The sequence below is a fragment of the Pelmatolapia mariae genome, linkage group LG23 (assembly GCF_036321145.2).
Source record: "Pelmatolapia mariae isolate MD_Pm_ZW linkage group LG23, Pm_UMD_F_2, whole genome shotgun sequence".
Taxonomy (NCBI): Eukaryota; Metazoa; Chordata; class Actinopteri; order Cichliformes; family Cichlidae; genus Pelmatolapia; species Pelmatolapia mariae.
This window is the reverse complement of record NC_086246.1, coordinates 33,495,588-33,507,708: the sequence shown is the minus strand read 5'-3', so window position 1 is coordinate 33,507,708 and position 12,121 is coordinate 33,495,588. Positions and strand designations below refer to the sequence as shown.

General features: G+C 40.9%; 1 protein-coding gene across 12 annotated transcripts in view; it reads left to right on the top strand.

The window, feature by feature from the left end:
• Window positions 1–6,369: 6,369 nt before the first annotated feature.
• Window positions 6,370–12,121, top strand: part of LOC134620332 (NLR family CARD domain-containing protein 3-like) — a 38,108-nt gene continuing 32,356 nt past the window's right edge. The window contains exons 1-2 of one of the 12 annotated variants that reach the window (XM_063466459.1): window positions 6,370–6,803; window positions 8,285–8,350. The gene's annotated coding sequence lies outside the window, so the exon portion shown is untranslated. Of the gene's footprint in view, window positions 10,836–12,121 lie in introns of all 12 variants that reach the window. The other 11 variants (XM_063466454.1, XM_063466457.1, XM_063466453.1 and 8 more) reach the window with 11 other exon arrangements.

The following is a 12,121-nucleotide window of genomic DNA, read 5'->3' as shown; positions in this document are numbered from 1 at the left end:
CTCAATGTGTCTGTGCTGAGTTGAGTGTAAAGAGTGTCCTCCTATTAGAGAAACTGTTTTGAACAGGTAGTTTAATCTGTACATGTCTGCCTGAGGAATGTATCTCAAAAGTTACACTATCTGCTGGCTTTTATTAGATCAGATCTTCAATTATCTTCCTCATTTTCCTCCTTATCACTCACTCTTTTTATCTGCTCTTAATGAAGGTTAATTTGTTGACTTGAATTTCAGTCAAATTTGTATATTTACTTTTCACAGCAGCTTAATTGGTTTCAAGTCTGTCTAAACTCTTTTATTTGTCACATTAAAGCAGAAAGTCTGAATAAACAGCAGGAATTAAAGTTCGGAGTTGGAGCAATGTCTCATTTAAATGAATAAGTCACATAGGATGTAACATGGTGTATGAATAAGTCACACAGTATAACATGGTGTATACTGTGAGTCATGTGGCTTTGACCACACGATTTACAGTATACACCATGTTGCATTTGTTTGTGTGACTGAGGCCCACAGAAGTGTGGAGCTATCGTGCTTTCCCTGTTCAGACATGGCAGCTCTGACAAAGTGTGTCAGTCTCTGATGTACAGGTTATCATTGTCTGGCTTGTACCACATTATTCACACACCCCCATTCTGAAGACTTTGTTGGGTGGATGTGGAGACATTTTGTGAATCAGAGTAACATATTTAACCCTTGCTGTCCAGCTACCCTATGAAAATGAGAGTCTGCTGCTTCTACTGCTCTGAATCATGAAGACCAATCTCTTTACGAAAACAGTGTTGTTGGGTTAAGTTCACTTTGAATTTTGTTGTATGGTGCTCAAAGTCATCAACACATGTTTAGGAGGACGTTTCGCCAAACTGTGGCGCTCATACACAACTCATACATTTGTACAAGCTCTGCATCTGTGATTTCCTGAAAACAGGTTGGAAAACATGATCTATGTAACACATTCAGTGTTTTCTCTGAGATGTGGATAGTGTTGGTAAGACTTCTGACTCAGAAGTATATGTCACACTCAGAGACACAACAATGTTTTTAGTTTGAGTATCCGTGTTTGTTCTTTTCTCTTAGAGGTGCAGCAGGTGGAGACCCACTGTGTTTTTCCACATGTGCTCTGTCCACTGATTCTCATCCTTTCACCTGTTTTTCCCCTTTTCTTACTCTTTTTCTTCCTGACTCTCAACTCTGGCATTGACATATCCCACATGCACTCGTGAATAATAATAGAAATGAATAAGAAAGAAAACATAAAGAAGAAGAGCTTATAGAGAGTCTACCAAGCTCAGTAAAGTCAGATCCTGATTCTGACTGCAAGAGCTACTCAACATGACGGCCCTTTAAAAAAAAAAAAAAAAATACTGTGTCTGTCTGATAGCAGCTGATTGGTTGATTTAATACCAAGAAAAAAAGCTTTCACTGTCAAAGGCAGAGAAGGCTTGAACCTAGTTCTTTAATTTCACTAAGGAATCTAAATGGAAAGTTTTTTGCAGGAAGCAAAGGTCATAGAGGGACGAGCTCACTGCAGGAGAGGAAAAAGTGGATTGAGGAAAACGTGGAGACTGAGCTGGCCATCGTTTGTAGCCCAGGTGAGAGACAGGTGAGCGGTGAGTATTGAACCAGAGCGCGGACAAGAACACTTTGCAATAACACGGGAGCTGACTTACTGCTGTGAGGTAGCAGATGACCTGGAGAAGAGTGGGTGCTAAGTGATGACGATGACCTGCAAGTCAGATGAACTGAGAGTGGGAACACAAGAGGGCGGAGCCTGGATTCAGGGACAGGAAGGGGAAAAACACTCCATGACCTGACACTCAGCCCGAATCATGACTTTAGCTTAAACATGTAAGTGAGGAGTGGGCAGATACTTTTCACAGCACTGGGTATATTTTCCTGTCATCGTGCTGTAAACAGGAAGTAGATGAAGCAGTACTAAGTGATATCTCTGAGGGATCAAACTTTCATTGCTTTGAGTGCCAGATGTTTCATCGTAGTTTCTGCTTTCATCTTCATTGTTGATTTTTATTTCATTTCCTTTCATTATCATTTTGCTTTGTTTCATGTAAAGTGAGGCTTTTGGCAAAAAGTCTGATACAAGGCTGCATTCTCTCATTTGCTTGGACGTTTCCGCACACGCTCAGACTTCTTGTGAACACCTCACACTGCTCTGTGCTGTGGCCAGATGATTTTACCCTTTGATGATGGAGTCTGGTTTCATTTCTGACCTCAGATCTGCTCTTTCTTCCTCCTGTGACCTCAGAGGTCAGCTCCTCTGCTGCTCCCTGCTGGCTCTTGTGATTACTGAGCCATTTACACAGTGCATACACTTACTGGCCACAGTAAGTGTATGAGGCACATCTTGCTAGTACATGGTCAGACCTACTTTGCGTTCAGAGCTGCCTTAAATCTTCATGGCTCAGATTCGATGAGGTGCTGGAAACATCCTTCAGAGACATGACAGCATCACAGTTATGATGGGGATCTTCCAGTACATTAGCAACGGTGCTTTTTATTTGTTGCAGACATTTGAACTGTGTTTATTTAAAGTGAAAATGACAACTTCATACCAGGAACAAAAAAAAAAAAAAAAAGGATTAAAGTAGAGCTGGGCGATATCGTGATATGAAAAAATCTTATATGTTTTTTTCATTTCAGGCGATAACGATATATATCACGATATAAGCCAAATAACTATATTTGTAAGATTTAAATGTGCCGTTGCCCACAAGTAAAATGTGAAATAATTAGCAGCTTGTTTTAATTAAAATATTTATTTCCCATAATAAGTTCAACAGGGTAGATGTACTTAAGGAACATGAGACTTCAGTTTCAGATAAATAAAGGCAAATATTGCAAACTAAACAAAAGGCAGCCGCTAAAGCGTTTAAGTTTGAAAATAGAACAAACAAAACAGACTACTAAATTGTCAATTCCACTTAGAAACAAAATATTAATTCTAAAAATAAATCTTAGTTCGTTTTACAGAAGAACAGACAAAATTGACTAACTTTTGTCAATATCAAATAAACTGAGAACTAAAAGGAAATTCTCAATCTCTCCTTGTTGTATAGCTTAGATTTTCAAACAGTTTTAACAGTTTCTTTAGTCTGACAAAAGCCGAATGACGAATTAGCGCTTTCAGTCAGAGATTGAGCATGCACCGGTTTATTGTATTTCCAGACTTGCTTTCGGCACAATTTACAGTGCGCGCTACTCTGTTTTTTGTCAGACTTGAAATAGCTGAAATACCTTCACACTATGGAACGTCTATGGCCCTTCCGTTCGATAAGCTCTCCGGCATTGGAACCATCATCGTTTTTTTCTTCGGTAACCTTCGCTCACGCTCTCGGTTGATTTTTCTCTAGTCGGCAAACTCATTTCCTTCATTACCTGGGCAGCCCGGCTGCAAAAACAAATACACATGTGCGCCTTGGCACTTGTGCTGTACGTAACAAGTCACGTGACGTGACGCTGCGGCTGTGATTGGTTCGGCTCTGCGCTACTTAATTTGGATTGGCTGTTCTTTTTTTTTTTCTTTTTTTTTTTAAGAGGACAAGAGAGATGAGGCCTATCGCAATAGTTTAATTTTTCTATCGAGAAAAAGTTATTTCGCAATACATATCGTTATATCGCCCAGCTCTAGATTAACAACAATCTTTATTTATAGAGCACATTTAAAAACCAACGGTATGCCAAAGTGCTTAACATAAAACAAGGAAATAACACAAGTATAATCGGGTCATAAAAATGTAAAAATGTAAAATTATGTTCACAGGAAAATGCCACCAATACACAATGGCGATATGACATACACAGCACAAATAAAGCATAATAGAAAAATTAATAGAATAAATCTATGCAAACAAAGCCAGCATTAACCGGTAGAAAAGGCAAGATTAAACAAATACGTTTTAAGCCGTGATTTAAAAGATTGAATAGAATCAGACGCCCGGATGCCAATCGGAAGGTTGTTCCACAACTCTGGTGCAGCCAGGGCAAACGCCCGGTCACCTCTAGACTTCAGCCGAGATCTAGACTGCACCAACAGTAACTGTGAAGATGATCTTAAAGCCCTAGCAGGAACATATGAGTTAAGGAGTTCCTTAAGATAGCTCGGTGCTGTGTTATTAATGATTTTAAAAGTAATCAGCAGAATTTTAAATTGGATACGGTATTTCACAGGCAGCCAGTGCAAATCAGCTAGGACGGGAGTGATGTGGGCAAACTTCCTAGTTTTGGTTAGAATGCGTGCTGCAGCATTTTGGACTGTCTGCAATCTATGAAGGAGGGCAGAGTGGAGACCAAAATAGAGTGAATTGCAGTAATCCAGCCTCGAAGTCACAAAGGCATGGATGAGCTTTTCCAGGTCTTTATGCGGGATATACTGCCTGGCCTTAGAAATAAGGCGGAGTTGGTAAAAACTGGATCTAACAACAGCAGACACTTGTTTATCAAGTTTAAACGAGCTGTCAAGTAACACGCCCAGATTCCTAGCAGTGTCAGAAAAGGAACTAGTGAGAAAACCAAAAGCATCACGAAGTTGGGCACGAAGAACGTTACTGCCAAAGACCACAGTTTCAGTTTTCTTATCATTAAGGATAAGAGTATTTGCCAGGAGCCATTGCTTGACCTCGCACATGCACTCTCGAAAACAATTCAAGGACAAAGCTAGGTCATCATTTAACTCAAAGTAGATCTGAATGTCGTCAGCATAACAATGAAAAGCGATGTGATATTTCTCAAAGATAGCGCTTAAAGGAAGCATGTACAATGAGAACAGAGTAGGGCCTAGCACAGATCCCTGTGGGACACTACAGCAGACAGGTGCAGCGGAGGACGAGCAAGTGCCCAGGTTAACCGAGGAGAGCCGATTGGAGAGGTATGATTTAAACCAATCCAGGGCAACACCCTTGATACCTACAGTATGCTCAAGTCTCGCCAATAGGATGTTATGATCAACCATGTCGAATGCCGAGGATAAATCCAATAGCACTAGGACCGCGGAGCGTCCATTATCAGCCATTAGTAGAAGGTCATTAAGGACTCGGAGCAGCGCTGTCTCGGTGCTATGATGTGGTTTGAAGGCTGATTGGAATTTATCATTAATGTTATTCTCATTCAGGTACGCCTGGAGTTGAAGCAAAACTATCTTCTCAAGAATTTTGGCCAAGAACGGAAGCTTGGAGATCGGCCTATAGTTCGCATAATCATTATAATCGAGGTTCCTTTTTTTTAAGAACAGGTTGAATTATAGCATGTTTAAAGGCTGATGGTACGCAGCCGGAGAGCAAGGAAGAGTTCAATAGCGACAATATACTGGGTCCAATTGCACTGAAGCAGTCCTTAACTATACGAGATGGGAGAACATCATATACGGGATTAGTATTGTTCAGTTGTTCAACTAGACGCTTAAGAGTAGGGAGTGAAACGGGTTCAAACTGATGGAAAGTAGACAAACAGTCAGGGATAAACGCAGGGCCTGTCATTAAAGGAAGAGCGGATTTAAGAGATGAAACTTTATCTAAAAAATGATTTAAAAATTGTTCACAAAGAACCGGGGAGCACGGCAGCGGCATAGTAGGGCAGGGGTTGACCACAGAATTAAAAATTTTAAATAAAATTCGAGGATTGTGTCCATTGGCTGAGATAATTTTTGAAAGGAAAGCTGCTTTAGCCATTTTGGCAGCAGTTTGAAACTTCAAGCGGCTGACACGTAGGATATCGTAAGATGCCTGGAGTTTATCTTTCCTCCACCTCCTCTCATCACGCCGACACACACGTCGTAGGGCGCGAACAGAGTCGCTTAACCAACATTGTGAATAAGTTCTGGGGCGCTTCATTTTAATAGGTGCAACAATGTCGAGGATAGAGGAACATGTAGTTTAACAGGGTGTTGGCAAAATTCTCAACCATATGAGGGGTAAAACAATCTAACGTAGTAAATGCAGAATTCAGAAAAGAAGCAGAAAAATTCACCACAGTATCAGCATTAACTGTACGCATAGGGCAAAGAAGGGCCTCAAGGTGCAATTCGGTATTACCTAGGTCAACATCAAAGATAACCGGGGAGTGGTCGGAAAGACCAGCATTTCTAATATCCTTAATGCATATATCCACACCATATGTAAAGACCAAATCAAGGGTATGGCCTTTAACATGGGTTGGTTCATTTACCCACTGAGTAAGATTAAAAGAATCAGTCAATGCAAGAAAATCTTTGACCAATGGGTCATTCATACAGCAGACATGTATATTAAAATTACCAGTAATAATAACAACACAGCCATATTTAAAAAGAATGGATCCCAAAAAAAATCAGCAAATTCAGAAATAAACATCTTGTGGTATTTAGGTGGACGATAGACCACAACACACAGAGTAGTCCGAGAGCCAGTCAGCTCCAATAACTGAGCTTCAAAGCTAGGGTAGATGGGGGAGGATAGCAGCCGAGCTTCATGTTTGTTTTTAAAAACCGAGGCTAAGCCGCCACCTCTGCCAGTGAGCTTTGGTGAGCTAAAAAAAACACAGTCAGGAGGGAGAAGCTCAGAGAAGGGGATGAACTCACCCGGATAAGTCCACGTCTCCGTCAGAAATAGAACGTCCAGTCCCATGGTGAGGAAAAAGTCGTTTAAAAGAAAAGCCTTATTTGACAGAGACCTGACGTTAAATAAAGCCATCCGAGTCCGAGGAGCTAGGTCATCAGCGGTGGCACGTCGCAGGACGCTGAGGTTGTTATATTGGACACCACGACCGAGCGACGTTATCCAGGACTGAACAGGGAGGCAAGCCACTGGGAGGGCAGGGTAGGTTTGAAGACCAGCAGGGCAGATCCAACGATGACTCAACAGTTTAGCCACAGGGCGGCTTCTGGGATAGTGGATGAAGCGTGAAAATTCACGGCTTGCAGCAGGATAGTCCGTAGCCATGGCTTTAAGGTAAGCCTTGAAGCGGACGCGAACGCCACTCCTTTTACCCCGTTTCCTGAAGCGTTTCCTGCGCAGAGTGGGAAAAGGTAAGTAGGTCGCACTGGTGAGGGAATCAGGCATTAAGGGGATTGCATCGCCCAGGGTCCCACAAAGGTCCGGTCGTTGGGAATAAGAAAATCGAAGGTTCAGAAGCGTGTGTCTGTCATAAGTAATTAGCGTACAGTCACCTAGTGAACATAAAACCAAGGATAAAACAACAAGGAGTGCTACGCCAAGGCGCAGTCGAAGACGGCCTGCCATGCACACCGGCGCCATCTGATTAAAGTGATAAGATTAAAGTGATAAGATCACATCAGTGTTTTGACGTGGATGGTAGTGAAAGCAGAAAATGACAAATGTAGTTCAGCAGCAGCGTTTAACACATAAACTCAGTTTAGAAGTTAAAAACAGCAGTCTTCTCTGTGGTGCTGTGTTGGTCTCCTACAAAAACAGAGCTTTGAATAACCCACACTGTGAAAATATTTCTGAACGGAGTCAGAATAACACATCTGAGGGAGACTGTTTGCTTTAAGCTGCTCTCACATAAACACTGGACTCTCATAGCTGTGTCACACCTGTTTATGGACAAAGTCGTGTGATCATGTGAGTCATGTGCTAACATACTATTTTAATGTTTAACAGGTGTATCGGGAAGGGGAGGGGAGGGATAACCACTGAAACAGCTCACATTCAGCTATCACACCTTTTCTCCTCATAGGGGTAAAAAAAGTTTTTACTGTCCCCCTTTCCTGAGGAAAAAAAGCCAAATGCCAGCACACATCTGAGAGCGCATGTGGAGTGTGTAATCTGAAGGGTTAAATAAATAAGCTGTTTTACTTTATCAATTGCGGGACGCATTAATGAATCTTTTACAGTGACTTGCCTAATTACGGGATAGGGCTGATACAAGTGCAGGTTGGTTTCCCTTATATACATAACTTGTTATTTTACTGGAAAGAAATATTTATGTAAATTTCAAAATATTCTTCTAACTTTTTTTCTACATTCAGAATGATACTGGATTTTTTTCATGAATGCTGTTAAAAATTGACTTGTATGGGCTTGAAATGCACTTTGATAAATAACTCAACACAAATAATAACTGGCTGATTACTTTACATAATTTCAGTTGAGGTGTGCAAATGTGCTAGCATTTTCTTTTAACATTTCATGAAACACGTACTTATGCTTATAGAAGGATAGGCTCACACATTTTTTGTGCATGTCTCTTTGAGAGGTATTTTGATATGTATGTGTTAAAATAGAAGTGATCACACTTTTGTTTAATCATTTTTTTGAACTTCCATGTCTGAGTCCAGGCTCTGCACAAAGAAGTCATACCACTGACGACCAGTAACATGAAGCTGGCCTTGTACCTGCCAGTAGTAAGCATGACTTTTTCTTAATTAAAAAATCCAATTTGACATCTGCAAATACTTTCAGTTGATACAACTTTTTACATTTGGACATTATGCTTGGAGGTTATGCTCGATTTCCACAGCATGTGCTAGTTCTAGACATGGCTCATGGTAATGAATCAATTTGTGGGCCATATTCATAGATAACTGCAAACTTTACAAATGCAAATGTCCCTCTTCAGTGAATACCCACACACACTGTGTTGGTGACAGATGACGGGTATTAAGAGGAAGACATGGAAAAAGTGGAGCATTCTTATGTAACTCTAGGCATCAGATTAGGGGTTCAGGCTGCTTGTAGGACAATACGTTTCCTGTCTGCACTAGTGCAAATTTAGATCCGACAAGTGGTTTCTCCATACTCGTGCCCATTGTTTTCACTGGTGGCATATGTAGCGGGTCAGAGTCACTGTATGCCTCTGCTACCTGAAGCACTGACAGGTAAGGAAGAGGGCTAATCATTCTTCTGAAGAAAGTGTTCCTTTGAATAAAACATATCACAGCGTATTATATTGACACGACAATGTGTGAGGCAGAAAAAAAGCAAAAAGTATCTGTGTTGACAATATTTACTCTAATCCTTCTCTACAGACTTGGCCCTGTACAAGCTTAACTACCAGCATCTTTGCATGTGGACCTGGTTTTATACCCTGTGAAGTTGAGAACTATAGATCCAGAGTAAAGGTTAGGTGCAATGTAATTTTTTTTTTTTTACAAATACATTATAGTCATACTTGAGGGCTGTCAATATAATAAACGTAGCTCAGAGCTAGCTATTACTGTATGACAGGCATTTAAATTAACTATCCAGTAAGAAACATACACATGTGCACCACTTTAAAACTTACATCTGTCCGAGGTTTGTGCCATTGCTGTTCTGATTAAGTACAGGTGTAAACCGGAGGAACCACTGGCACACTGAGCTGGGAGAAGTGGGCTGTCTGGAACAGCAAAACAACTGCATGGTTGCCATGTGCAAGCCACACAGGAGCACCTGCACATCATCATAATTACAGGAACTGCATTGTGGAGGACTACCTGGGGATGGGTGATTTTCAGTCATTGGTGCAGGGTGGTGGCTTGAGGGTCAGTGCCAGGGAGGCTGGCAGGGCAGCTGAAAGCAATTCAATAATTATGCTCTCCCTCTTACGTGACACCAGGCGGAAGGAGGAACAGGTCGAGACAGCTGGAAAGCTGTCAGGATAAGAAACTAAATAAATAAAATACAAAATTGTAAATAAAAACAATCACAAACACGCCAAGTGTCTTGGGGTCTTACTGTGATCAAGCCATATTTTGCACAAACTGAACAACTTGAACTGCAAACTATCAGAACACTTCAAGTCGATCTCAGTCAGATTACCAGTGCTGCCCTATTTTTACACTATGAGGCTTGTCGTGCTACTTCATGGATCTGAAGCGAAAAGCTGGTACAGTAATCTCTCCAGTTACCCTGTCTGTTTGACACTAACAACAACAAACACAGATTAAAGCAATAAGTACAAATAGAAATTTAAACCTGTATGATCAAATCTTACTCTTGAAATTATATCATTTTCCCCTTTACTTCTATAACTTCTTTTACATCTGTATACTATTAACACAGAAAACATTACCTGCTTCCTGTATTTACATCATCCAATCAGCGAGCTGAACATTCTCGGTTGTATAAGATTCAGAGGAGGGTGGGAGGAATGAGAAACGCAGGACGGACTAGGAGGGAGGAGGTGATCATATCCAGACTGAGATTTGGACATACTGGCTTGAATGACACGTTATTCTTGATAGGGAAACATAGTACTGGAAAATGTGATCACTGTGGGGTAGAGGAAACTGTAGAACATGTCATGTTGCAGTGTCAGAGGTATCAGGTTGAGAGGAGGCAATTGATTCACAATCTCAGTAACCTAAAAATCAAACTGGATCTTGTTGATTTGTTGCAAAAGGAATCGGGAAGCAAGAGTTATCAGGCCTTATTTCTGTTTTTAAAAGAGGGGAACCTGTTTGGCAGGATTTGAGGGGTTTTTTTTTGGGTTTTTTTGAGCGTTGTTCCAGACCATACTCCGTACCAGTTGGTGGCGGTAATGCACCTTTCAGTTGTTTGCCAACCGCCAATACAAATGTAAGAAGAAGAAGAAGCTGAACATTCTCAGGTGGTTTGGAGTAACGCGTTTAGGTTCGCTTAGAGTTCATTTCGATTTTTCTCCGTGTGAAAACCGCAGGATAAAGCTATAAGTTTACAAACTCGTCGGGTGATTCGGACCAGAGTAAACGAACTACATGTGTGAAAATTCCCCGAGAGTGTGCCTCCGTACACCGATGCATCATCATCAGGAGGGGCGGGTTCCTTGGCAGCTGAGATAACGCTAACAGCAATCTCTCTAGGTGTTTCCTTCCTGCTCAAAGTTTCTTCTTCCTGGGGTTACTGTCTGATGATCGTGTCCGTGTGAAGGTAATGTTAGCAGTCTGTAATGTTTTCCTGGCTAACATTAGCTGTGTGCAGAAAGTTATTCAGGCTGATGATGTTTCAAACAGCAGTTCGTGGCTGCTGACTGTAGTAAAGAGACCTCTGGTAGACCTTAAATGCCCTTACTTAGCTTGGCTCTTAGCTTTCCTGTCAGCTTGGCACAGCTTAGAAATGCAGTGAGACATCATAACACGAAGCCAACAGGACTTTATCAGTCCTGTATCAGTTAACTAATTAGCTTCCTCTGCTCTCACAGGGGCATGAGTCTGTGCACCGCGGATACCTACAGTACAGTAACCATTACACTGCCTTCAGACAGCGAAGCCTGTAACAAAACAGGTTATTGAGTATACTGAGACCATTTAAAGAAGACTGCATACGACTCACAGTTTACAGCTCAATGGAAGAATTCAGATGTTGAGATGCAACGTATTTAAAATAGAATTTTTACCTTTTTCTTGCTTAGCTTAGTATTTTGAAAATATTACAGCTTGTTTTCTCTTCTTTTAACGGTCTTAAAATATTCAGTTGCCCTTTTTAAACAATAGAATAGATACACTCTTGTTTTCACCACAAATGTTTAACAGAAATGCTATTACCTGGTTTGTTTTGATATGGCTGCATATCTTAAGGACGGTTGCACTGAGTTACGCTGAACTCTCTGGATTTACTGTGTGAGAATGCTGGGCAGTATGCACAAAAAATAATATCTGTTTTTATTTCTATTTCATATATAAGGATAACAATACATTTGATTATTTCTATTTTATATCTAATATCTCTGCTTTTCTTTATTTATATGGGTAACACCCCCTCCAATCCATTATCAGAATAGTTGTCCACGAGCCAAGGAGCACTTGTGGAGATCAAACCATGTTTTGAGATCAAAAAGCACTCCATATCACCTAGTGAAGTCTGGAGGTGGGAACATCAAGCTGTGGGGCTGTTTTTCAGCATATGACACTGGCAAGCTTTATATAATTGAATGGAAAATGTATTGAGACATTCTTGATAAAAATCTGCTGCCGCCTACCAGGATGATGAAGATGAAACCAGTGTGAACATTTCACCAGGACAGTGATCCCAAAAAGAGATTCAAGGAAACTGTCAGTTGGTTTTGGAGACAGAAAATTAAGCTGCTAGAATAAACCAGCCAATCACCTGACCTTAATCCAACTGAAAATCTATGGAAAGAACTAAAGCTCAGAGTTCATGGAAAGGCTCCACGAAACCTTCAGGATTTGAAGACCTTGTTTAAGAAAAATTAAACA